Here is a 24,475-nt window from a genome sequence, read left to right as displayed (position 1 = left end):
CTAAAGGTAGAGCACCTTCGCCCCCCTTTGGCCTCATGTGGACCCTGCCATACATACGAGTTGGTGTGTGTTGATGTGTATTTTGTACACGACCAAACACAGAATAAAATACCTAAAGGTACCTTATCCTCTCTTGATTAAAGTCTCCGAATGCTAAAGATGTTGTGAAAAGGATCAATCGGGATGACTTCAAGGTTCTTTTTGTAGGATCTCTATGTGTGGATAAGCACCAGTGGTCGTTGTATATGCTGTTTCTTCAAGGGGCCTTACGTACTTTCAGAGAAAGCTTGTCCGTGTTACTTTCTTTCCAAATGCAGGAACAGGATTTTCCTAACACTAACAGATTTCAAAAATATCAAAAGATAAGGGTTTCAAGGAAGGAATACTTGAACTAATCCTAAGAATGACTCAATGAAGACTAGACTTGATAAGATTCTACCAATTTCAGTATCGGCAAGAAATTACAACTCTACTGGAATTGATGCGATCTTCTAAGGGGATTCAATAATTTTCAAATCATCAAGGATGTAGATACTATCATAGAGATACATATCAATACTTCCAAGAATGATTGAATTCTTAATCAATCTCAACGTTTCCAGTTGACCACACAAGGCGTTCTTACAATCAGTAAGAAGCTAGTGGTTTGGAATGTGAATCTTATCAAAGATCAAGCACAACACTTCGTCCTTCAAACTTAGAACTTAAATGCTATTTCAACTGAGAGTGATTCAAGAAGATAAACAATCATGAAGATAACCACAAGTATTGCAATAAAACACCATAACTTCAATATTTTATTGATCTCATAGCCAAATGGACAACAATTGTTCAAAATTCTTTCTTCACTACTCAATCTTGCTACAACAATAACTTTCTAACTTTCTTCTCTCTAAGCTCTCTCTCTTTTTCTAACTTTTCTAACCCTTTAAAATGAAATGAGTGAGGGTTTATATAGCATCCTCAAATACAATGAACGGCCCAGATCAAAAGACGATCAATGGTTGAGATTTTGACACCTAAACCCTAATTAGGGTTTGTTACAAAAAGTCCCCATTTAGATAAACATCACTAATCGATAGCCAATAAAGAATTGGCACAAATACCGAAGAGACATAGACCAATAGGAATTAAGTTGCCACATCATCTTATAACAACTTTTCATTTAGAATTTTGTTCCCTTTCCTGTGCTCTTTCTTAGCATATTCAATGAATTTGGACACAATTCCCTCAATCTCAACAATGGGAATCTCAGGAAGATTCTTCATTCATTCTTCCAAGTGAAGGACTTGATCAAAAGCAGTGAGAAGAGTCGCCTCCCATCCAGGTTCGAGTTCTTTAGTCTTCTCAATCAGGAACGTAGTAGTGAACATTTGATCTCGTTGCTTATCTGTGATGATGTTCTCCTTCTTGCAAAAGATGACCTTGATTCTATCCTCCAACTCTTGGATGTCCACATCTGTCTCGATCTCGATCTGCTTGTTAAGAATGGTACACAACACCTCAAACACCCTATCTTGAATTGGATGAGTGATGCCTTCAACTCGGCTGCATCTGGTGTTGACGTCTTCAAAAAGGACTTCCTTCATCTAGAGTAGAGCTGACCACTGTAGGAGGCTATGGGTTCTTCCATCCATTATCTTTTCTTGCGTCAGAATCCGTCTTGGTGTTTCTCTTATCACTTGTAAGACTGGGATGATAACATCTCTAGTGTGAGTGAATGCAGCTACAATTATCATTAGATTATGGATAATCTCAAGGACTTGGATAGCTCGATGAACTGTCTTCATCATTCTTGTTGCAAATTCAACGGCTACCTTGTGAGATTCATCAATCCAAGAACTCATAAGTTGAACCAAGCTCTTCACCCTTTCTGCTTCACCTACTGATTCAAGAGGGAGTGCATGTAAAGGAGATACTGCTGTATCCTAACGTCTCAAGGGCTGATTAAGATGACTAAAACAATTCCTCCAAGCACTGACCTCTCTCTCAAGCTTCTTATTCTTTTCCATTTCTTCTTTAAGTTTGTCTTTAAGTGCTTCAAATGAATCAGTTGCTTCTTCCATCGCTTGCTCGGAGGTAAGTGGACCAAGCTCAAATGTTTCTAAGTCATACTCTTCTGCAAGAATCTCATCGTTATATTTGTCCACCACTGGTGTAGCTACCTGCACTTTCCTGGATCCTGTCTCATCTCTAATTACCTTAGACATCTTTGTGGCCTTCTTCTTCTCCATTACCTCATGAGAATTTCCTATAAGGCTTTCCAAGTCAAACACATCTTCTTCTTTTTCAACCACAACTACCCTTGTTAGTCTCTCTTTCAGCCAATCAGGAATGGCAGATCTTGTTTCCCTCACTTGTATTTCTTTAGGTAGTGGTTGTGGTTGGAGAAGAAGAAGATGTCGCTCATGAGAATTTCGTATGAAGCGACATCTACCTATGAAGCGACATCTATGGAAAGGAGATGTCACTTCATCATCATTCTTTTCTTCGTGTTGCTCATTAGCACCAACTTGGGGAGATTGACTTGATGAATGCTGAGGCGTCTGTCCTTTCTCTTGTTTATCATTCTGTACCATGGATTCCATAGACTCATCAACTTCATATACTATCTGCCTCTGATCTTCCCCTTGACTCGCTTCCTTTTCATGCCTAGAAGATGTGCTTGGTGGGTGATCAGGATTTGTTTTCTGCTTCTTCTTGGAAGGTTCTCTCTTCTCAGGTCCTTCTTTCTTCTTTGAGCCTTTGGAATGAGAAGTATTCTCACTCACACTTGCTTCTCCTTCTGGTCTTGCTTCCAAGGTGAATGTCATTGATACATTCTGCTCCTTCAACTTTTGATGCTATACATCCACCCATTTGCGAGTGCAGGATAAAATGGGAGCCATCAAAGCTCTCAAGTCTGAAACCTCGGGCTCATTCCAATCTATCTTCATTTCTTTGTCTTCTTTCTCATAGGATGACTGGAGGTATCTACCATTATCTTGGGCTTGATCGGCTACTCTATAGATTTTGCATTTCTTGATGAGATCTAAGGGTAGCTTGGAATGCATCTTTCTTTTGACCTCTAAATTGCCTGGGACATTCATCCAAAAGTCCTCCACCTGAAACTCATGCTTGTACTTCTTGTCGACTGTCTCCTCCATATAACCATGAGGATCAAAATTCTCTCTCGAGGCAAAGGATGTGAATGAGTATAGAAATAATTCCTTTTCTGCATCTTTCGCGGCTTGAGTATTAGGACACAGTTCAACTGAATTCCCTAGTATGATGGGCACGGGAATTCCATTTCCATGCTTGTGTCTGGATGCCTTCGCATAAGCTGCCAACTGTCTAGTCACCTCAAGTAGTACTATCCTGTCTGTTGGATATCTTGGCAACATGTAGAGAGCTGAAGGACACCCATGAACTCTAATGTATGTGAATTTTTGAAACTGAATGAACCATGCACCATGCTTCTTCACAAGGTCTTGTGCGTCCAGAGACAGTCAATTGTGAATCCCACCTTGCAATACCCTGGTAATGTTCATCGTGAAGGTGTCATTGACTAACTTGTAGTCAGTTCTAGGCGGATGATGCAGTTGAACATAAGAATCACAAACTCTTATTTCTCCGGGTCCTCTTCCAATCACTACTCTGTGAGGTAACCCTGCATACTCGAAACTCCTGACCAAGGCATATATAACATATGAGCTCATGTGGATTGATTTGGTGGGTCTTAGCCTTCTCAACTGCACGTCCAGACAATTGCTAATGATTCTGGCCCAATGAAGCATTCCTTTTCTTTGGACGATCACTTGTATGAAGAAGAACACCCACTTATCGAAGAAGAAGGCTTGAGAAGCACCCGTAACTCGATTGAGCAAAGTTATCAAGTCCCTGTATTCCTCCTGGAAGTCAATCCTATGTGGTGTATTGGGAATCTTGTTCAGGCGAGGCCGACTTTTGAGCAACCAATTCTTATTGATGAAGTTCAAACAAGACTCAGGATCATCTTCATAGATCGACCTTGCTCCTTCCAAGCTCTTGTAGATCATGTCTTTATGGTCCGGAAGATGAAGAGCTTCGCCTATAGCTTCCTCTGAAAGGTAGGCTAAGATGTTCCCGTCCTTGGTTACGATCGTCCTTGATTGTGAGTCATAGTGGCGAGCACACTCGATCATCAACTCATGACACTTGACTGCGGGAGGGAAACCTGCAGCCTTGATGATGCCACTCTCAATTATCCTCCTTGCAACAGGTGATGGCTTGTCAATGTAGGGGACCTCTCGAAACTTCTTCATATTGAAGTTTCCTAAGTTGGTGTCTCCGATATTATTCCACTTGGACACGATCCTGGTCTCCAATTCGTCGCTCGTCTGATCTTCCTTGATGAGAGCTTGCCAACTAGTAGATCCTCCGGCTTTGGGGGTCATCATTTGATGCTTACACAAAAAATTTAAAATTAGTTTTAAGCATCATATCTTAAAGCATAGGATCTAAGACCTTTCAAGGGAGTAATTCAAAACATTAATTTGAAAATGACATGATAAATCTAGGATTATAAATTCTCCAATTAATTATGAATGAAAATTAGATTTTCAAGATTTAGACTTTAAAAGATTGCTATGAAATCAAAAATAAGTCTTGAATAGAAACTTCAAAAATTCGATTCTTCATACCTCCTTCTTTGAAAGCTTAACTATGAACCTTGGAAAATGGAAGAAAGTTGATCAGATCTTGCTGGATAAGGATTGAATTTTGATCTCCCTTTGGATGAATTATGTCTTGATTAACCTTCAAAAGAAGTTCGCCTTCCACTAGCCTCCAACCACTTAGCAAATTCTGGAAGTTAGCCTCCAATTTAGCAAAAATTCGCTCCTATGATCTGCTCCTCAAATTCGCATAAGAAGGAATGAATGAATGATTTGAAAATGCTACAACACTCCTCTCTTATATAGGGCGCTCACCCTAATTAACCATGAGGCCGACCTAACAAATTAGTAATAAAATGAGATAAAATCCCTTTTAAAAGGGGGCCGACTTGCTTGTAAAAGCAAATAAATGTATTTGAGTGCTCACCTTTATTTTAAAAATTTTAAAATTAATTTTAAGACCTGAAAGGTGTCTTTTTTCATTTATTTTAAGGCTTGAAAATTAATTAATTAAATTATAAAGGCCTTAAATTATGCGAATTTGGTCTAGCTCCCCCAAATGTCTTAGTTTTGGCAAATTTAGCGAAAATTGGAGAATATTGAGGTTTAATTGATGGTTAGTGAAGTTTCCTTTTTTCCTTAGGCATTGAAATGTCCAAAGTGATGGAGGTCTAGATTATTTCAAGACTTGTTTGAACCTCTCATCTAGACTTACTCACTTCATGAGTAAAAACTTCACAACCTATTTTTGCAAATTTCCATGAAATTGTCTTCACAATCTTGCAATTTGCCTTAGACATAATCAAACGAGGTCGAATGATAGGTTTTTTGATGATTTCGCCTTGGACCCTTTGGAAGGGTCAGGAGCGATTTTTCAAATTAGGTCTTGAATACCTCATTCCCTTCACTCCAAAATCTCCCGGAAGGCGAGTTCATGTTTGTTTTGACCTAATCAAAGTCTCGCATTTCAATTTTTAGTCTTTCACATGAGGAAATTAGGTGAAAATGTGAATTCCGCCTTGGACCCTCTGGAAGGGTCAGGAGCGATTTTTACATTTTAGGCCAAAATTCACCTTAGTTTGATCATTAAACTCGTCCAAGGCAATCTCCAGGATTCATTTATCTCCATCACTGGGCTAGCTCATCAAAACTTTGAAGGAAATATTGCATTTTGGGGAATTTCGCTCTAGACCCTCTAGAAGGGTTAGGAACGAAATTCTCTCCTGAGCTCAAAATTCTTATTTTTGAAGGTCAAAAACCTCTCCAATGCATTCCAAATGGGTTCTTTCACTGAAGTCCAGGCTTAGTTTTACTTGAATTTTGGAGGAAAAGGTGACTTTAGTGTTTTTCGCCCTAGACCATTTGGAAGGGTCAGGAGTGATTTTCCTTGCTTAGGCTTACTCCTTCATCATTTTGTCTTGAATCCTCCACTCAATGTTAGGCAATGGTCTTCTTCATTCACTCCACCCAAGCCTGGTTTGTTCTTGCAAGGCAAAATAGGGAATTTTGAGATTTTTGGCCTGGAACCTTTGGAAGGTTCAGGAGCGAAAATCTTCTTCTGACCTAGAATCATCATTTTTTGGAACAAACATCCACTCAAAGGTGGTCTCAAGGCCTTTTTCTCCCTTGGTTTAGCCGTATCTTAGCACAAACTTGAAAGGAACTCATTGGTTTTAGGATTTTCGCCTTGGACCCTTTGGAAGGGTTAGGAGCGATTTTTAGGTTTTAGGGCAATTCCTTCATCCTTTCAACTTCAAATCATTTCCAAGGCATAGAACATCATGCCTTACTCCTCTTTGAGTCCTGAAAACCAAAATCTTATCTTGAACTGCAAGGAAAATAGGAGGATTTGGAAATTTCGCCTTGGACCCTTTGGAAGGGTCAGGAGCAAATTTCTGTCTAGGCATCAAAACTTGCATTCTTGGCAATCCAATTCAACTCTAAGGCATTTCAAAAGTCCTCTCACACCCTTGTCTAAGTTTAGCTTTGCCTAAATTTTGAAAAAAAGATGACTTTTGAGGATTTTTGCTCTGGACCCTTTGGAAGGGTTAGGAGCGAAAATCATGTTCTAGGGTCAATTCCTTCATCTTTTTAACCTCAATCATCCTCAAAAGGTAGAAACATGCTTCCTCACACCTATTCAAGCCATAAAAACCAAAGAGTTGTCTTGACCTTGCAAAGAAAAGAGGTGTTTTTAGGAATTTCGCTTTGGACCCTTTGGAAGGGTCAGGAGCGAAATTCACCATTTGGCTCAATTCATTCACTTTTTAATGATTTCTTATCACTTCAAGTCATTCCCAAGGGCAATTCCTTCTATTTTTCACCTTATCCCATACTTAACTTAGCAAAATTTGATAGCAAAAGGTGATTTTGAGAAAATTCGCTCTGGACCCTTTGAAAGGGTGAAGAGCGAAAATTACAATCTTGACAAACAATCTTCAGTTTTTCACCTTGAAACTTCTTTGCCAAGTGGGATTTCATGTTTCATCATGCTAGGATTAAGGTTTCATATCCAAGAAAGGCTAAAAAATGGGTTTATAAGGAATTTCGCTCTGGACCCTTTGGAAGGGTCAGGAGCAAAATTGCCTTTCCTGGCCAGAAACCTTCATTTTCATGACTTCTAAACATGCCTAAGGGTTTCAACATGCTCTCTCTTCCCTTTTTCATGCCTTTGACACCTCAATTTGACCAAGCAAGACAAGAAATGCCTTCTATAGAAATTTTCGCTTTGGACCCTTTGGAAGGGTCAGGAGCAATTTTTAGGTTTTAGGCCTATTCCATCATCAGTTCAAGTTGAATTCACCTCTCAAAGGAAGAAAACACTACTCCTCTCTCATCCAAGCCATAAAAACCAAAAAGTGACTTGATTTTGCAAGAAAAATAGATGATTGAGGAATTTTTGCCTTGGACCCTTTGGAAGGGTCAGGAGCGAAAATTCTCCTTTTGGGCAAAATACTTCATTTATCCAAGTTAAAACATCTTCAAGAGGCAAAAGCAAGTTGTCCTTGTTTCATTCATGCCAAAAAATTGACCTTCTCCACTGCACAACAAGAGCTTTTGGGAATTTCGCTCTGGACCCTTTGGAAGGGTCAGGAGCGAAATTTCCCTTCTTGTCCAAAATTCTTCATTTTGCACGCTTCCAAATCCTCAAAGGTATCAAATGATGTCCAATCTTCATTCCAAGAGACCCTGCACATGAAAAGTTAGCCAAAGTTAGGAAGAAATAAGCTTTAATAAGATTTTCGCTCTGGACCCTCTGGAAGGGTCAAGAGCGAAATCTCCATTCCAGGCCAAATTGCTCAGTCTTCAAGTTTCAAACCACCTCATAAGGCAAAGTTAGATCATTTTCTAAGCTAGGAACAGGATTGCAAGTCTATCCAAGGCAAGAAATAGTGTTTAGGATGAAATTCGCGCTGGACCCTTTGGAAGGGTCAGGAGCGAAAATCCTCTTTCAGGCATCATCTTGTTCTTCAAAAATCAATCAAATCCATCTCCAGGCAAGATTATATCAATTCACCTCCAAACATGCCCTAGAAAGCATCATTCAGTCAAAAATGAGAAGAAAAGGAGGTCTACAAGGATTTTTGCCCTGGACCCTCTGGAAGGGTCAGGAGCGATTTTGACATTTCCAGGCTAGATGTTACCTTGATTCGCTTCATCCTCCATCAAACTTATCAAACCAACTCCTTTTCTTCACTGGCTCTGTCCAGCTGACTTAGACGGGGAAACAAACAGGACCCTGACAAGACAACCCTCTTTCAATCTAGACCTGACCTGAGACCTATTCTCCCTATCCCCTGATCTAACCAACTTGACTCCCCTAAAAGGCATGCTTCATTATAGCAATCTTGAGGCTACAGGCAGATGACTAACAACCTCCCAAAACAAGACTAGACTTAGCTTGAAAGAAACCCTAAAACGAGCTTCCAAGGTTTAGCTCTAATCTAGCCAACCTAGGCAAACCACTCACTCACTCAAAACCCTAAAATGTAGAGAGAAAAACAAGCAAAGATAAAGCAAAACCCAAAGCAAAAAGAGGGGGTCCCCATTCTAATAGGGCGATGTGTGAAATGGTCACAACAACGTGCTAAGGGGTGACCCCAACACCGTTCCCCGTATTGATAACCTCTCCACTTTCTATCATCGCTAAGATGCACTCAGATTTTAAGCAAATATATGAGTCTCAGTCAATTACAAAATGTTAATAATCAGATCCTTGCTCAGAACATGTATAAATAGTATTATCAGTAACATATAATTTGACATATATATGAAGTGTATATATATATATATGTAGTGACATTATGCGATTTGAACATTTGGAAGCATGCAATATATTAATTCTGGAAAGTGCATTTATTAGCAGGATTACATATGCATTATACGAAACAGAATGTGTAATCGCACAACTAGAGTTAATATCGCTGTAGCTTTTCAGTCTAACCTTCGATGGTTGTGTAATGTCCGCTACTAAATACAAGTCTAAAAATGGAGTTTGCCTGAATAATCAATGAAAAGCTATGTTAACCCGAGTTTCCGGGATGGGGATGTGTTGTGACGTATTCACACATCGCCCTATTGCAAATGGGGATCCCTACTTTTTTTGCTTTCTGGGGTTTGCTTTCTTGGTTTTTAGGGTTTGTCTGTTAGCCTTTGCATGCTGAGTGTTGCCAGAGGGATCACTAGGATGGCAGGCTTTGCTTGAGCCAGGGTGAGTCCACGGGGCCCCAGAATTAGGGTTTCTTTGAGAGTCTTCCTTAGGGCCTGGTTTTGCTCTTGTTGCGAATTGTGTCTTGCTTGGTGAGTGAGTATCATCCTTGAAGGCCTGAGCTAGGTCAAGTTGGTGAGTGATGAAGTCTGGAATGTCATCCTGATCTTCAAATGCGAAACCACTCTCAAACATCCTGATAGTATATATGGAATATAACTTAAAGTATAAGTGAGAAGAAAGATACTTAAATGTTATATTCCATAAATGAATCCTGATGGAGAGGCTAAAATGTCAAATTTCGCTCCTGACCCTTCCAAAGGGTCCATAGCGAAAATTCACCAAGCACTCAGGTTCTCACCTAAGTCAAAGAGTGGTTGAACGAATGGGCAAGGATATGGAAGGATATGCATCAAGGCGTGAGTCTAGGCCAAAGTCAGCTCAATTCCAAAGTAAATCAAGCCTAGAATAGGAATTTCGCTCTTGACCCTTCCAAAGGGTCCAGAGCGAATTCCTTTGTAAGACACTCTACATTGCCCAAAGTCATGAACTAGCTCCTTCCTAGGCATTTGTGAAGGCAAAACACTTATTTGGAGTGAAGAAATGTGAAAATGAAGTCAGGATTTGAGCCCAAGGAAGAATTTCGCTCTTGACCCTTCCAAAGGGTCCAAAGCGAAATTCCAAGAAGGCACCCTTTTTCTCCTAGTTTGCACTAAAAGTCTTGTTCCTTAGGCATGTGGTGAAGGTTTTTGATATGTTCTTGCCTAAGAGGTGGTTGAAAGCATGAAAAGATGAAGATTTTGACCTAAGGCATGGATTTCGCTCCTGACCCTTCCAAAGGGTCCAGAGCGAAATCTACCTTTTCTCCAGTTTAGTCTTGATGTGATCAAGTTTTTTAACTTTTGAGGCGAAGTTGAGAAAGTTTGATGCATGTTTGCCTTAGAGAAGAGGTTTTAGACCTTGGGATGATGAAAATCAACTTGGGAGGAGAATTTCGCTACTGACCCTTCCAAAGGGTCCAGAGCGAAATCCTCCATTTTGCCTTCTTTTGGCCTTAAAAACCTAGTTTAAACTCGCCTAGAGCCAGTTGGATGGTGGATTGTTTTGATTGGGATGAAAGAAAGTTGAATTGATCAAGTTTGGAGGAGAATGAGATGAAAGAAAGCGAGAAACTAGCCAAGAGTGAGGATTTCGCTCTTGACCCTTTCAAAGGGTCCAGAGCGAAAATACTTATTCACCTCAATTTCTTCTTTGTCCAAAACAATTTCCTAGTTTCTAAGGCATGTATGGAATTGTTTGACATGTTCTAGCCTTAGGGAGTGACTTGAGGTGGAATAGATGAAGGATTTTAGCCTAAAAGGTGAATTTCGCTCCTGACCCTTCCAAAGGGTCCAAAGTGAAATTCTTGAAAACACTCATTTTCCCTTTAGCCAAAGTCAGGACCAAGACGGAGATGCAAGGAGAGTAGTCTATGTTTGCCCCCCAGAGAAGATTGAAGAAGGAAAGATGAGTAATCAAGCCCAAAACATGATTTTCGCTCCTGACCATTCCAAAGGGTCCAGAGCGAAAATCGTCATAACCCTCATTTCCTTCCTAATTTTGGCTAAGTGTTGATCTCTAAGGCATGTTGGAAGGTGAATTGATGTGTTCTTGCCTTGGGGGATGTTTGAAAGCATTGAAGAGTGAGGATTTTGTCCAGGAATGGAAATTTCGCTCTTGACCCTTCCAAAGGGTCCAGAGCGAAATTTCCCATAAACCTCATTTCCTTCTTTGTTTGGACCTACATTCTAGTATTGAAGTGATGATATGTGTGAATGTGAAGGATTTTAGCCTAGAAGGTGAATTTCGCTCTTGACCCTTCCAAAGGGTCCAGAGCGAAATTCCTTACAAACCATTTTTTAACCTTGCTTGGGCTTAAAACCTTGTTCCTTGAGTGAAGAACTAAGTTACCGGTTCCGGTTCGGATTCGGGTTCGGATTCGGGTACGGGTTCGCGGATTCGGCAAAAAAAAATAAAATTTGGGTACGGGTACGGGTTCGTCCGTACATATATATATATATATATTTTAATTTTTTTTAATATATATATATATGTTCAAACTTCAAACATCAAAATTATATATGTTCACAGTTCAAACATACAAATATGAAACATCAAACATACAATGTAACTTTCCCATACAATGATACATAGATGATAACAGATAAATCATAAATCAATAAATCATAAATCCATAATTGCCAATGCCAATAAATATTCTGAATTAATGGGTTGGGTTGGATGCTTCAGATGAAGATGAATATGGAATTTAAATCCCATAGATGGCTTGTAATTTGAATGTTTAACTTTATACTTTATTGTGTCATGACATTTTCACATTTTGAAACTTGAAACTTGAATATTATCTTTTTTGCAAATTATGAATATGATTAAAAATATTGTTTTTTTATTGTTTTTAAATGCTTGCTAACCCGTGGGCCCCGTTTTTGGGAACCCACGGGCTTGGGTTCACCCGGGTCCTCCTGGGTTCGCCCTGGGTCCCACCCGGGTCCTGCCCAGGCAGCTGGGTTCCCTGTGGATCCTGCATGGCAGGACCCACAGGGAACCCAGCCGCCTGGGCAGGACCCGGGTGGGACCCAGAGCGAACCGGACCAGGACCAGGACCGGGCACGGACCAGGACCAGGACCCAGCCAAAATAGGGGAGAACCGGTATCTGAGGTGAAGAATGATGAAATTTTACCTTGCAATGAAGATTGGGATTGAAAGGATGAAAAATTAAGTCTAGATACGGAAATTCGCTCCTGACCCTTGTTAATGCATTGTAGCTCCTGCAAGATAAGTAAACCAAATACTCGTATATGTCTGTTATCATTTATATTTTGCTTACTGATTTGAAACATGATAAATTGCTATAAAATAATGGTATTCATTCGATTGCTATAATATATATTGATATGTTATCGGGTTGTTAAAACCCGGTAACATATTATGTGCATCGAACCTCAACTAAATGCTGTTGTTAATAAAGCACCGATACAATATTTGCTATCGGGTGTAAACAAGCACCGCTTCATTGCTTGCTAAAACACTTTAGTTAATTAATGAAATATGCACCGATTCAAATAGACAATGTGCACTTTGGTTATCGGGTGCATTAAGGCACCGATCCAAATTATGATATGCAATATGTTTATTGGGGTTATATGTGAACCGATCCATTATGTAAATAGCATTGTGTTAAGAGATAAAACAAAAGTATATTGAAAAGGCACCGATCAATGGGTGCATTGATCGGTCATGCCTAAAAGGCATGACGGGTCAATACACCTATTGACTGGTTGCCTAAATGATATATATACCAATTGAATTCATTTGGAGAAGACAGAGAAAAATATTAAAATTATCTCTCTCCCTCAGTTTGCACATAAATAAATCAGAATTGTTAGACACAAAATTATAAATTGCAATCACATAGCATTGCTAGTATTTAACTTGTTCTTCAATAGAAATTGAATATACTTTACATGGTATCAGAGCCATGGTAATCGAATCTAAGGCTATTCGATTTTGATAAATTCAAGGACAAAGTTATAAACTACATCACATTTCTAAAATGGCCAACGCTATTAGATTCGAAGATAGACTCGGAGGTAGCGAAGATTTTTCAGCTTGGAAGTTTAGAATCAAAATGATTTTGATATAAAACAAAGTTGATTCATATGTTCAAACTGATAACGCACACCGAGAAGATAAACCTGACAAATCAACATGGATTGAGGGAAATGAAAAGGCGATTAAAAATAATAGTGGATGGGGTAAGAAATAACATAATGCCCATCATTAAAAAGTATGAGACGGCTTATAAAATGTTCAAGGCACTCGAAAGGACATTTGAGATATCAAATGCAAGTCGTACTCTGGTATTGAAACGAGAGATCAATCATATCAGTATGAACAAAGGGGAGACAATTAACTCCTACTTTATGCGGATATCAAGCCTAAGAGATGACTTAGCTTCCCTTGGATACGAGATCCAAAGCAAAGAGTTAACACTCATTGCTCTAGATGGGTTGCCTAGTGGATGGAACACATTCGTCCAAGGCATCAGTGCTAGGTCTAAATATCCCAAGTTTGAAAGATTAAGAGATGACTGTCTACAAGAAGAATCAAGATTGAACAAGGTAGGAATAAAACAGAAGAATATAGACGAAGACTTGCAAGTCCTAAATACAAACACTAATAAAAAGTACAAGAAGAAGCAATTTAGGAAGAGAAAAGCTTATCAAGGCATGAACACTTCAAAGACAGACCTATCACATGTTCAATGTTATAGGTGTGACAAATTCGGACACTATGTTGGAAAATGTCCAGAGAAAGGAAAGCAAGCCACATTTGCCATAGTGAGGAAATCCAAAAGAGAAAATGACTTCGAGAACTATGTCCTCTACTTAGCACTTACAAGCCATGCTTCAAACAAATCTAACTCATGGGTGATCGACAGTGGTTCATCCAAACACATCACCGGTTTTAGAGAAGTACTAGACTCCATGATAGAGGAGGATGATGAGGAAGTGACCATCGGAGATGATTCATCACATCCAGTCAGAGGAATTGGAACCTGCACCATCAAACTAAAGACAGGCATGTCATTACAACTTGAAGGGATACTATATGTTCGTGGCATTAGAAGAAATCTAATCTCCATATCAGCACTAGAAGATCAAGGATATAGAGTGACCTTCATGGAAAACAAGGTGTTGGCTTGGCCAAAGAAATCCTCCATCAAGAACGCTAAGGTCATTGGTCAAAGACAAGGCTATTTGTATGAGCTATGCATAGAGCCCAATCTAGCCTTGATCCATGAAGCCACTAATGCAAATGGAGTGTGGCACAGGAGATTAGGCCATCTGAATTATAGAGCTTTGTCAACTATGGGAAACCTTGTCACAGGTCTACCTAAGTTGAAGCAATATCATTCAGAGGCATGCAAAGGATGTGCCCTAGGTAAGAATACCAAAAGTGCATTTCAGAATAGTACTAGGAAAACTAGCAAAGTTTTGGAATTAGTTCATTCTGATGTATGTGGACCTATGTCCGTACCCTCTCTAGGGGGATTCTTGTACTATGTAATTTTTGTTGATGACTACTCTAGGAAGACTTGGATCTACTATCTGAAATGTAAAGAATCATAAGAGATCCTAAGTAGATTTAAAGAGTTTAAAAATTTAACAGAAAACCTCTCAGAAAACAAAATTAAAACCCTAAGAACTGACAATGGGGGGGAATACACGTCAGAACTATTTAAAGATTTTTGTAAAAATTCTGGGATTAAGAGGGAGTTAACAATACCTTATAACCCTCAACAAAATGGAGTAGCTGAAAGAAAAAATAGGACAATAGTAGAAGCTGCCAAAGCTATGATACTAGATCAAAATCTAAACTTGAATCTTTGGGCAGAAAGAACTAGCACTGCTGTGTACATACAAAACAGATGTCCTCATTCACACCTTGAAGATAAAACTCCTGAGGAAGTCTTTACCAAAACAAAGCCAGATATCAGGCACCTTAGGATATTTGGGTGTCCTATCTATATACATGTACCTAAAGAGAAAAGACTAAAACTAGAGCCCTCTGGAAAAAGGGGAATACTTGTAGGGTACAATGAAACTTCTAAAGCTTACAGAATCTATGTACAAGGGCAGAGAAATATTGAACTCAGTAGGGATGTAATCTTCGAAGAAGATTTAGCCTTGAAAAGGGCCCAAAATACAATAGAACTTGAAATCTATAGTCCTACTCCTAACCTAGTAGAAGATCCTACTATTGAGCTTCAGAGGGAGTATCTTGAGGAAACTATAGGTGAAACACGAAACCCACCTATAAAAAAACTCATGAAAAGACCACTATGGGCCACCAAAACTGTAGCAGAAGCTCAGAAGTTCGCTGCTCCTTCAAGAACCTTCAGGGAAAGCAAGAGGCCTAATAAGTTCACCAACTATGTTGCCCTTATGAATGATCTCTCTAAAGCTAAACCAAACAATGTATCAGATGCACTCAAACATCAAGTATGGAAAGATGCCATGTCTGAAAAGTATCAGTCCATTATGAAGAATGATGTTTGGGAGATTGTTCCTAGGCCAACCAAGAAATCTGTTGTGTCTTCTAAATGGTTGTTTAAAATCAAGCATGCTGCAGATGGCAGTATTGAAAAGCACAAGGCCAGATTTGTAGCTAGAGGGTTCTCACAGAAGGAAGGAATAGATTATGAAGAGACATTTGCACTTGTTGCCAGGTATACATCAGTAAGAGCTGTACTAGCCATTCCAGCAGCAAAGGGGTGGAAGGTACATCAGATGGATGTAAAGACAACATTTCTAAATTGCGAGATCTCAGAAGAAGTCTACTTAGACCAACCTGAAGGGTTTGAAATTCATGATGCAGAGTCTCATGTGTGTAGGCTCAAGAAAGCTCTCTATGGGCTCAAAGAGGCTCCGAGGGCCTGGTATGAAAGAATTGACACCTATCTCTCAAAGCTAGGTTTCTCTAAGAATGATGCAGATCCTAATCTCTACCTCAAAAGAAATAAAGGTGATATGCTAATATTGATTTTATATGTTGATGACTTATTAATCACATGAAATGATCACCTAATAGATCAATGCAAGAAAGATCTATCCACAGAATTTGATATGAAGAACTTGGGGCTTCTTCATTACTTCCTAGGATTGGAAGTATGGTAGAATCCTGATAATATTGTACTAAACCAAGGGAAGTACACCTTGGACATATTGACGAGATTTAGAATGCTAAACTGTAGGCCCATGACCTCTCCTATGGAAACCAACTTCCATAAACTTAAAGAAGCAGCAGCAGAGTCAAAACCCACTGACCCTACTCAATACAGGCAGATGATTGGGTCCCTGATGTATCTAGTAAATACAAGGCCAGATATCTGTTATGCTGTTAATGCTCTAAGTCAGTTCATGTGTGAACCTAACGAGATACACCTAGTTGCAGTAAAACATATAATGAGATACTTACAAGGTGCTCTAAAGCTTGGTCTTAAATATGAGAAAATTGACATAGACCTACATGGATTTACAGATTCAGATTGGGCTGGCAGTGTGACTGACAGAAAGAGCACTTCAGGGTGCTGCTTCAGTTTAGGTTCAGCCATGATATCCTGGATCAGCAGAAAACAATCTTCAGTAGCTCAGAGTTCCACTGAGGCTGAATATATTGCAGCTTCCATGGCTTCCTGAGAGGTAGTATGGCTTAGGAAGTTGCTTGTGGGATTGTTTGGAGAACCTATGAAACGTACAGTTATTCAGTGTGATAATCAAAGTTGCATAAAACTCTTTGTAAATCCAGTATTTCATGATAGGTCCAAACATATTGAGATTCCATACCATTATGTGCGAGATATGGTTGACAGGAATGTGATTAAATTAGAATACGTGTGTACAGGAGATCAGACTACAGATATTCTGACCAAACCTCTTTCCATAGTGAAGGTTGATCACTTCAGAAAGGGCTTAGGTATGATAGAAAGGTAATCTGCTTTGTAATCTATACTTACATATATTTAAGATATTTAATGTGTAAACTTCTTTGTCATGTTTGGACAATCTTTGGTTTTTTTGCCACCTGTGTTCATATCTAAGAGGTGACGATCTCTCAGATACTGAACACTTGTATGTAGACATCATAAGATGACGATCTTATGGTAGTCAAACCAGCGATCATGTTGGATCTCTGGTAAGTCATGGATGTGCCATGACTGCGTTGTGATAAAACATTTATAAAATGTTATTGCACTTATCACAACCTGGATATGATGAGAATTTAAACACTTCTCATATGGTTATCCTTGTATTGCGTGCTTAGGCAATACTGATATCACGTGCTTAGGTGATATCTCAACCAATGATCATGTTGGATCTCTGGTAAGTCATGGATGTGTCATGACTGTGTTGTGAGAAACATTTATAAAATGTTATTGCACTTATCACAACTTGGATATGATGAGAACTTAACACTTCTCATATGGATTATCCTTAAAAGTATTGCATGTTTAGGCAATACAAATATCACATGTTTAGGTGATATCTTGATAAATATTTGTATCACATGCTTAGGTGATACTTTATATAACATGCTCAAGTGATGTTGTTTTATTTTTCATATCATATGTTTTGATGATATTTCACATGATATAGATTTTGATGACTGACATTATCTTGGTTATGAAAGAGAAATGTGATGCAGGTTACCTGTCTTCCAGAGCTAAGAGGAAGTGTTAATGCATTGTAGCTCCTGCAAGATAAGTAAACCATACTCGTATATGTCTGTTATCATTTATATTTTGCTTACTGAGTTGAAACATGATAAATTGCTATAAAATAATGGTATTCATTCGATTGCTATAATATATATTGATATGTTATCGGGTTGTTAAAACCTGGTAACATATTATGTGCATCGAACCTCAACTAAATGCTGTTGTTAATAAAGCACCGATTCAGTATTTACTATCGGGTGTAAACAAGCACCACTTCATTGCTTGGTAAAACACTTTAGTTAATTAATGAAATATGCACCGATTCAAATATACAATGTGCACTTTGGTTATCGGGTGCATTAAGGCACTGATCCAAATTATGATATGCAATATGTTTATTGGGGTTATATGTGAACCGATCCCTTATGTAAATAGCATTGTGTTAAGAGATAAAACAAAAGTATATTGAAAAGGCACCGATCAATGGGTGCATTGATCGGTCATGCCTAAAAGGCATGACCGGTCAATACACCTATTGACCGGTTGCCTAAATGATATATATACCAATTGAATTCATTTGGAGAAGATAGAGAAAAATATTAAAATGATCTCTCTCCCACAGTCTGCACATAAATAAATCAGAATTGTTAGACACAAAATTATAAATTGCAATCACATAGCATTGCTAGTATTTAACTTGTTCTTCAATAGAAATTGAATATACTTTACAACCCTTCACTAGGGTCCAGGGCGAAATTTCACAAAACTACCCTTTTTCTCAATTTTATGCTAAGTCAAGTGTGGGTTAGGATGAGATAGGATTGGAGGCGTCTTTGAGCATGACTTTGACTTGTTGGTGATCTTCAAACTTGAAGGAATTGAGCAAAAACATGAATTTTGCTCCTGACCCTTCCAAAGGGTCCAGAGTGAAATTGCTAGGATCACCTATTTTCCTTGCAAATCAAGTTAAGTTTTAGGTTTTTATGGCCTAGATAGGAGTGAGGTGATGTATCCTTGGTCTTGGGGGTGGATTAGAGTTGAGAGAATGAGAAAATAAGCTTAAATCATGAATTTCGCTCCTGACCCTTCCAAAGGGTCCAAAGCGAAATTCTAAAATCCACCTATTCCTTTCATATTTGTGCCAAGCCAGGCCTAGACAAAGATGGTAGACGCCCTTGAGATTGCTCTTGAATGGATTGTTGTCTCCAAAAATGATGATTTTTGGCTAGAGGAAGAAATTCGCTCCTGACCCTTCCAAAGGGTCCAGAGCGAAATTCATTATAGGTCCTGTCCCTGGCCATGATTTCTAGAGAAATTCTCTTTTCTAGTCATTTAGAGGTCAAACAAAATGTTGCAAACATGGGAGAGGGATCCAAGGATGAGAGTCCTAGTATAGAAAGTGAAAAAGAATGGAGCTAGGTAGGAGAAGACAAGCAAAACATGAATTTCGCTCTTGACCCTTCCAAAGGGTCGAGAGCGAAATTCTTCAAACTACCTATTTCCTCCTTGTGTCAAGTCAGGACTTTGGGTCCTAAGGCGTGGTTGAGGTTGAAATGATGTTACTTTGCCCCGTAAGATGAATTGAAGTCAAGGAGATGAAGAATTGAGACCTAAAACTTGAATTTCGCTCCTGACCCTTCCAAAGGGTCCAGGGCGAAATCCTCAATTTCACCTAATTTTCTCATGATGAAGGTCATGTTGTAGATTCCTAGGCTTTAGAGGAGAGAAGACTATCATATGTTTGCCTTGGGAAGAATTTTGGAGTAAACAAGTGATAGAATTATCCTGGAATGCAAAATTCGCTCTTGACCCTTCCCGAGGGTCCAGGGTGAAATCTTTTGAAACTCCTATTTTTCACGTTGTTTGGGCCAGGCGTAGAGCTAGTTGTGAGATTATGATGAAATCAGGTCTAAATTGGCCAGGAATGCAAATTTCGCTCCTGACCCTTCTGAAGGGTCCAGGGCGAAATTCTTATAGGGCCTGTCCCTGGGGAAGCATTTTGAGCAAACTTTATTTTGAAGTCTTCATGTTGGTGATTTAAGGTAGAAAATGCTTTGTTGAAATGAACATGTCATAAGTACTTAATCTTCTTTTGGTTTATTTTGCAGATGGAGAAAACGAGGCCAGGGCAAGGATGGTCACTTCCAGTCAATCATCATCAAGGACGACCACTTCCAGTCCATCATCATCAAGGATGACTACTTCCAGTCCATCATCATCAGGGACGACCAATTCCAGTCCATCATCATCAAGGCGCTTTGAAGCGTTGGAAGTCTCAATGTGTTCAAGGAATTGCTAGCTACCTCCAGAACCTTCACTTTGGCACACTAAGGAACCACAAGATGACAAAGAAAGGCGATGCCAACATTTCAAGGAAAGGTACATCATCCATCCAGCACATCATAGACAAAGGAGGTCAAAGCAAGGGTCCGTTGAAGAAGCATATAGTTTCAGAAGAGTTAATTAAAGTTAGCTTCTCAGCATCATCAAATTGAACATCAACCAAGTTACAAGTGTCAGACAAGGTGGCATCCCAGTCGTCACTCCTCCAGTCGGATTGGTCCACTTGAGCATGTCCAGATTCAATGTACCTAATTCACCAGAGGCGACACAAACTTCGAGGCACCTACCCTTGCTTCCTATTGGTCCTCACTCCTGGAATGTAATTTTCTCATTAGCTAGAGGAAGTTTGTTGTAACAAACCCTAATTAGGGTTTTTATCTTGTAATCCTAGCCATTGATTCTAAATCATCAGAGCCGTCTATTTGTAAAGGGTTTCTCTATATAAGCCCTGGCTCCTCATTTGTATAGGTTAATAGTTGATAGGGGGTGAATAGTTGATAGTGGGTGAATAGCTGATAGTGGATAATAGTGGGTTAATAGAGAATAGATACTAGTGAATAGTCAGAGAGTAGGAAATAGTTAGAGTAGAATAGAAAGAGAAGGCAAAGATTGTTGCCAAGATGTTGTTGTAAAGGACTTGTAAACTTCATTGAAGAAATGGTGAATTCTATGGGTCGATTCAACAATGTGCATGGTCTCTATACTTCTCAAATTTGATTTCATGTTATTAGATGAGTGGAAGAAATGTGTATGATCGATGGTGAAATTTGTATATTCATACTACTAGCAGTTTGTTGATTGCAGACTTGCCTTGTGTAGTCAACTGGAATCATTTAGCTTAAGCTTAACTTCAATTGTCGCTTCTTCATCGATATGCATCAGCCTGATGGTGTCGAAGATGTTGTTGCCAAGATGTTGTTGTAAAGGACTTGTAAACTTCATTGAAGAAATGGTGAATTCTATGGGTTGATCCAACAATTTGCATGGTCTCTATACTTGTCAAATTTGATTTCATGTTATTAGATGAGTGGAAGAAAATTTGATTTCATGTTATTAGATGAGTGGAAGAAATGTGTATGATCGATGTTGAAATTTGTATATTCATACTACTAGCAGTTTGTTGATTGCAGACTTGCCTTGTGTAGTCAACTGGAATCATTCAACTTAAGCTTAACTTCAATTGTCGCTTCTTCATCGTTATGCATTAGCCTGATGGTGTCCATGCCTATAGCGGTGATTTGAACATCATAAAACTTTCCTTAGAAGATCGCACTAACCTTGTGGAGATGGTCCTGAGATGTCAAAGCAAGACTTAGTTAGAATTTCATTAGAGGTCATTCATTGCTCTTACATTCTTAGTATTGGAAATAGATCCTGTTTCAACCCTTCTCCTTTTTCCTTTTTTCCAAAATCTAGGACCAGTAAAATCTCACGTTCCAGCAATATCCAAAGCAAATCAGATGTTCAGGTCGTCGAATGTAAGTCCCCTTGTGATTCCAGCAAAATCACATCATACCACGAAGAGCTTATCCACGAGTAGAGAACCTACATAACAGAACCTTGGAGTTTCTCCGATTGATCCTTCGGCGAGATCTTCAGCAGTCAGGAACTTTGTTCAAGAGAGGATAAGGTACCTTTGGGTATTTTATTCTGTGTTCGCATGTGTACAAAAAACACATCAACAAGACGGGGGTACGCGTTTCCGGGACGGTGATTATTTTTGCAAATTTTGGGGACGACAAAGGGGACGGCTATATAAAAATAGGGAAAATTAAAATATATATGGAAATTTAAAATATACATATGAAAATATGGATAAAGCATGCTCATATACATTATAGAACCTTAACATATAAGAACTAGCAGAGTTCTTATGCCAAATTTGTGTTAAATTGAGAGTCAAAGTCAAATTGCTTATAGAATTCATTGTCAAAATTCACTGTCAATATACAGAATTTATGGGGATGTTTGCTAGGAGTCCCTGTCTCAGGGATGTCCTCGGGACGGGGACACCTGGAAAAAATACCGGGGACGCGTCACATAGAAGAAAAGTAAGTCAGAAAACAGAAAAATGGGTTATCTGAAGGCTCATATATATATACAATTATACCATAAAGATGATTGAACAGGGAAAAACAGTAGTTTATAACTTTATATTACTTATGTGCGCAGCAGATAGTTAATGAATATTGATGTTTATATCTATTAAGTGGTGAGATTGATTTGTTTTACCATTTAAGTCAGGGGAACGAAATTATGATCAGGTTTGTCCAACAGACCTATATTGTGCCCAAAAGCAGTCACATGCCCTTCCGGCCCTCTATGGCTTGGGTCTTATCCCCTAGCTCATACCCTGTCCCTCAGTTAATCATTATTTGGGCCAGAGAGCCAGTGGATGGTAGGGGTGGTTTTATCTTTGCCAAACCCAAGCCCAGGAGCAGTCACTTGCCTTCCTGGACTACTGATAAATTCTTAGTAGTTGTCTTACTTGGGTGGGCAATATTACCCTCCTACAGATCCACTAATCTTCCTGGAATAGTTTATGTTATTCTGATAATTATGATAATTACGACAAAAGAGAATTATTCTAATGCTGTGTCATTAATGGAATCTATTTATTCCGTGTATTAATTATTCCTCTAGATTAGTTCTTCCATTTTAATGTATTCATGGCTGATCCGAGATTATATTCAGTGCCGGACAACTTCTATATAACAAATGCAAATCATATGCTGCTGAATCGATCCAAACTGATCGCTTCTCTAATATATTAAATTTGTAATGGCGATGACCCAATGATGGTTAGGCTGTACTGTCGTGGTTTCTGATATAATTTCCTTGTCACTTATGTGATATAAATGCAACTGTTCCTGATACTAATCCATGTATTCATGCCATCTGGCTTTCTGACTCTGCTTATGTAGAGCTGTCCAAACTCCGTAATAATCCCTCCTTTTTAAATGTCTATCGATATAAGTATTCATAATATTGAATGGTTACATCCTTTCGTTCTACACCTCCAATAACAAATGCACGATTAGTTTTTGACGATCCACATATATCCTTTAGTGACGATAATGATGGGACACTTGTTGGAGTGTTGATTGATATAAACATCTTCTTGGCATCGCCTCTTAACTAGCTGACGATTCATGTGCTGACTATAATCTTTCTTGTGGCGGCAGTAAGGGTATTGGTGGATTGGAGGCTAAGTCTTAAGTATCTCAATATTATAGCGATAATGATGATTGCTCATCTTATTTGCCTATTCTCCCTTGCTTAATAGAACTAGGAATATCCACGACGGTATATACTTGTATGGCACCAATCATATGAATAAATGGATAGCAGCTTAGTATATCAAATCATATAGTCGTAATATTGCATCTTAATCGCTGCCCCTTATTACTTGTATTGAATCGTAGTCTTATATTAAAACTCTCCTTATCGTCATTTCCTTTTGTTCTTTGATTTGCTGGTTCTCTGCTTATTACATGGATGGCATAATAATAGCCTTACCTCAAGACAATCATCATTTTCAACCATCGTGGGTCCAAGAATATCTTAGTATCCCCAGGTTAATGAAGTCCTTCGTCAATGCACCCATTGGTAGCCATGGCAGTCTTTACACAATTGGTCTTCTTGATATTGTTATCATAATTACTTCAAGTATCATAATCCGAGTGATGAGAAACTGATGTACTTCCAAGTCTAATGACGTCTTGATAAGCTGAATCAACTTGGTAATAAAACAGTTCAGAATTATAAATACTTTGGCTATTTCTTTTGCCGTGTAACTCAAATTATCGTTGCATCTTCTTGGTATCATCTAATCATTGCCATTAATAGGCTCATTCACTAACTTTATTCACGTCATTCATAAAGATGATACAAGGAGTTTTCTCACAGCATACTGTTTGTTTGTTTTGTCTTATGGATTGGATGGGGACATCACAGGTTGAATAATCGATGAATAATTGATTGATTGAATGGATTCCTTTGATGATTGTATTATTTGAGGTATTGGTGAGTGATAATGTAATGAAGGCTGGTTTGATATATTGGTGAATGATGATTGAACGTATGCTGATTTTATAGAATGATTTGCTGCTTGATTTGAATGATTGGAATGATCTCTTTTATACTTCATTCGTAAAAGGGTCACCACCCTTCATAAGACTTGGGTCACCACCCTTCATTGCTATCTTTTAAAATATATATTCTTTCCCAATTGTTCTTTGTTCCTCCCCTCCTGAAATGAAACCTTCTTCCCTTTATATCTTTCATTGTGAAGGAGAAGTCACACCCCTTTTGATAGGGTCACAACCTTTCGTAATTTGTCACAACTTTTCATTTTATGCCTTTTGACCATTTATTAAGTTAGTTAAATTCTAATTATATATTTTAATTTAAATGCTATTTTTATTCCTTTGTATTTTATTTTTATTATTATTATATATTATTAAATCCTATTTCAAATTTGGGACATTACAAAAACAACCATCTTT

General features: G+C 38.6%; 1 protein-coding gene across 3 annotated transcripts in view; it reads left to right on the top strand.

Moving 5' to 3' along the window:
* The window catches only part of LOC131036466 (uncharacterized), a 196,835-nt gene that overhangs the window by 92,255 nt on the left and 80,105 nt on the right, over positions 1-24,475 (top strand). The window lies entirely within an intron of this gene.

Source organism: Cryptomeria japonica, chromosome 7, assembly GCF_030272615.1.
Source record: "Cryptomeria japonica chromosome 7, Sugi_1.0, whole genome shotgun sequence".
NCBI lineage: Eukaryota > Viridiplantae > Streptophyta > Pinopsida > Cupressales > Cupressaceae > Cryptomeria > Cryptomeria japonica.
Note: the sequence above shows the minus strand (reverse complement) of the source record. Positions and strands in the feature narration are given on the sequence as shown.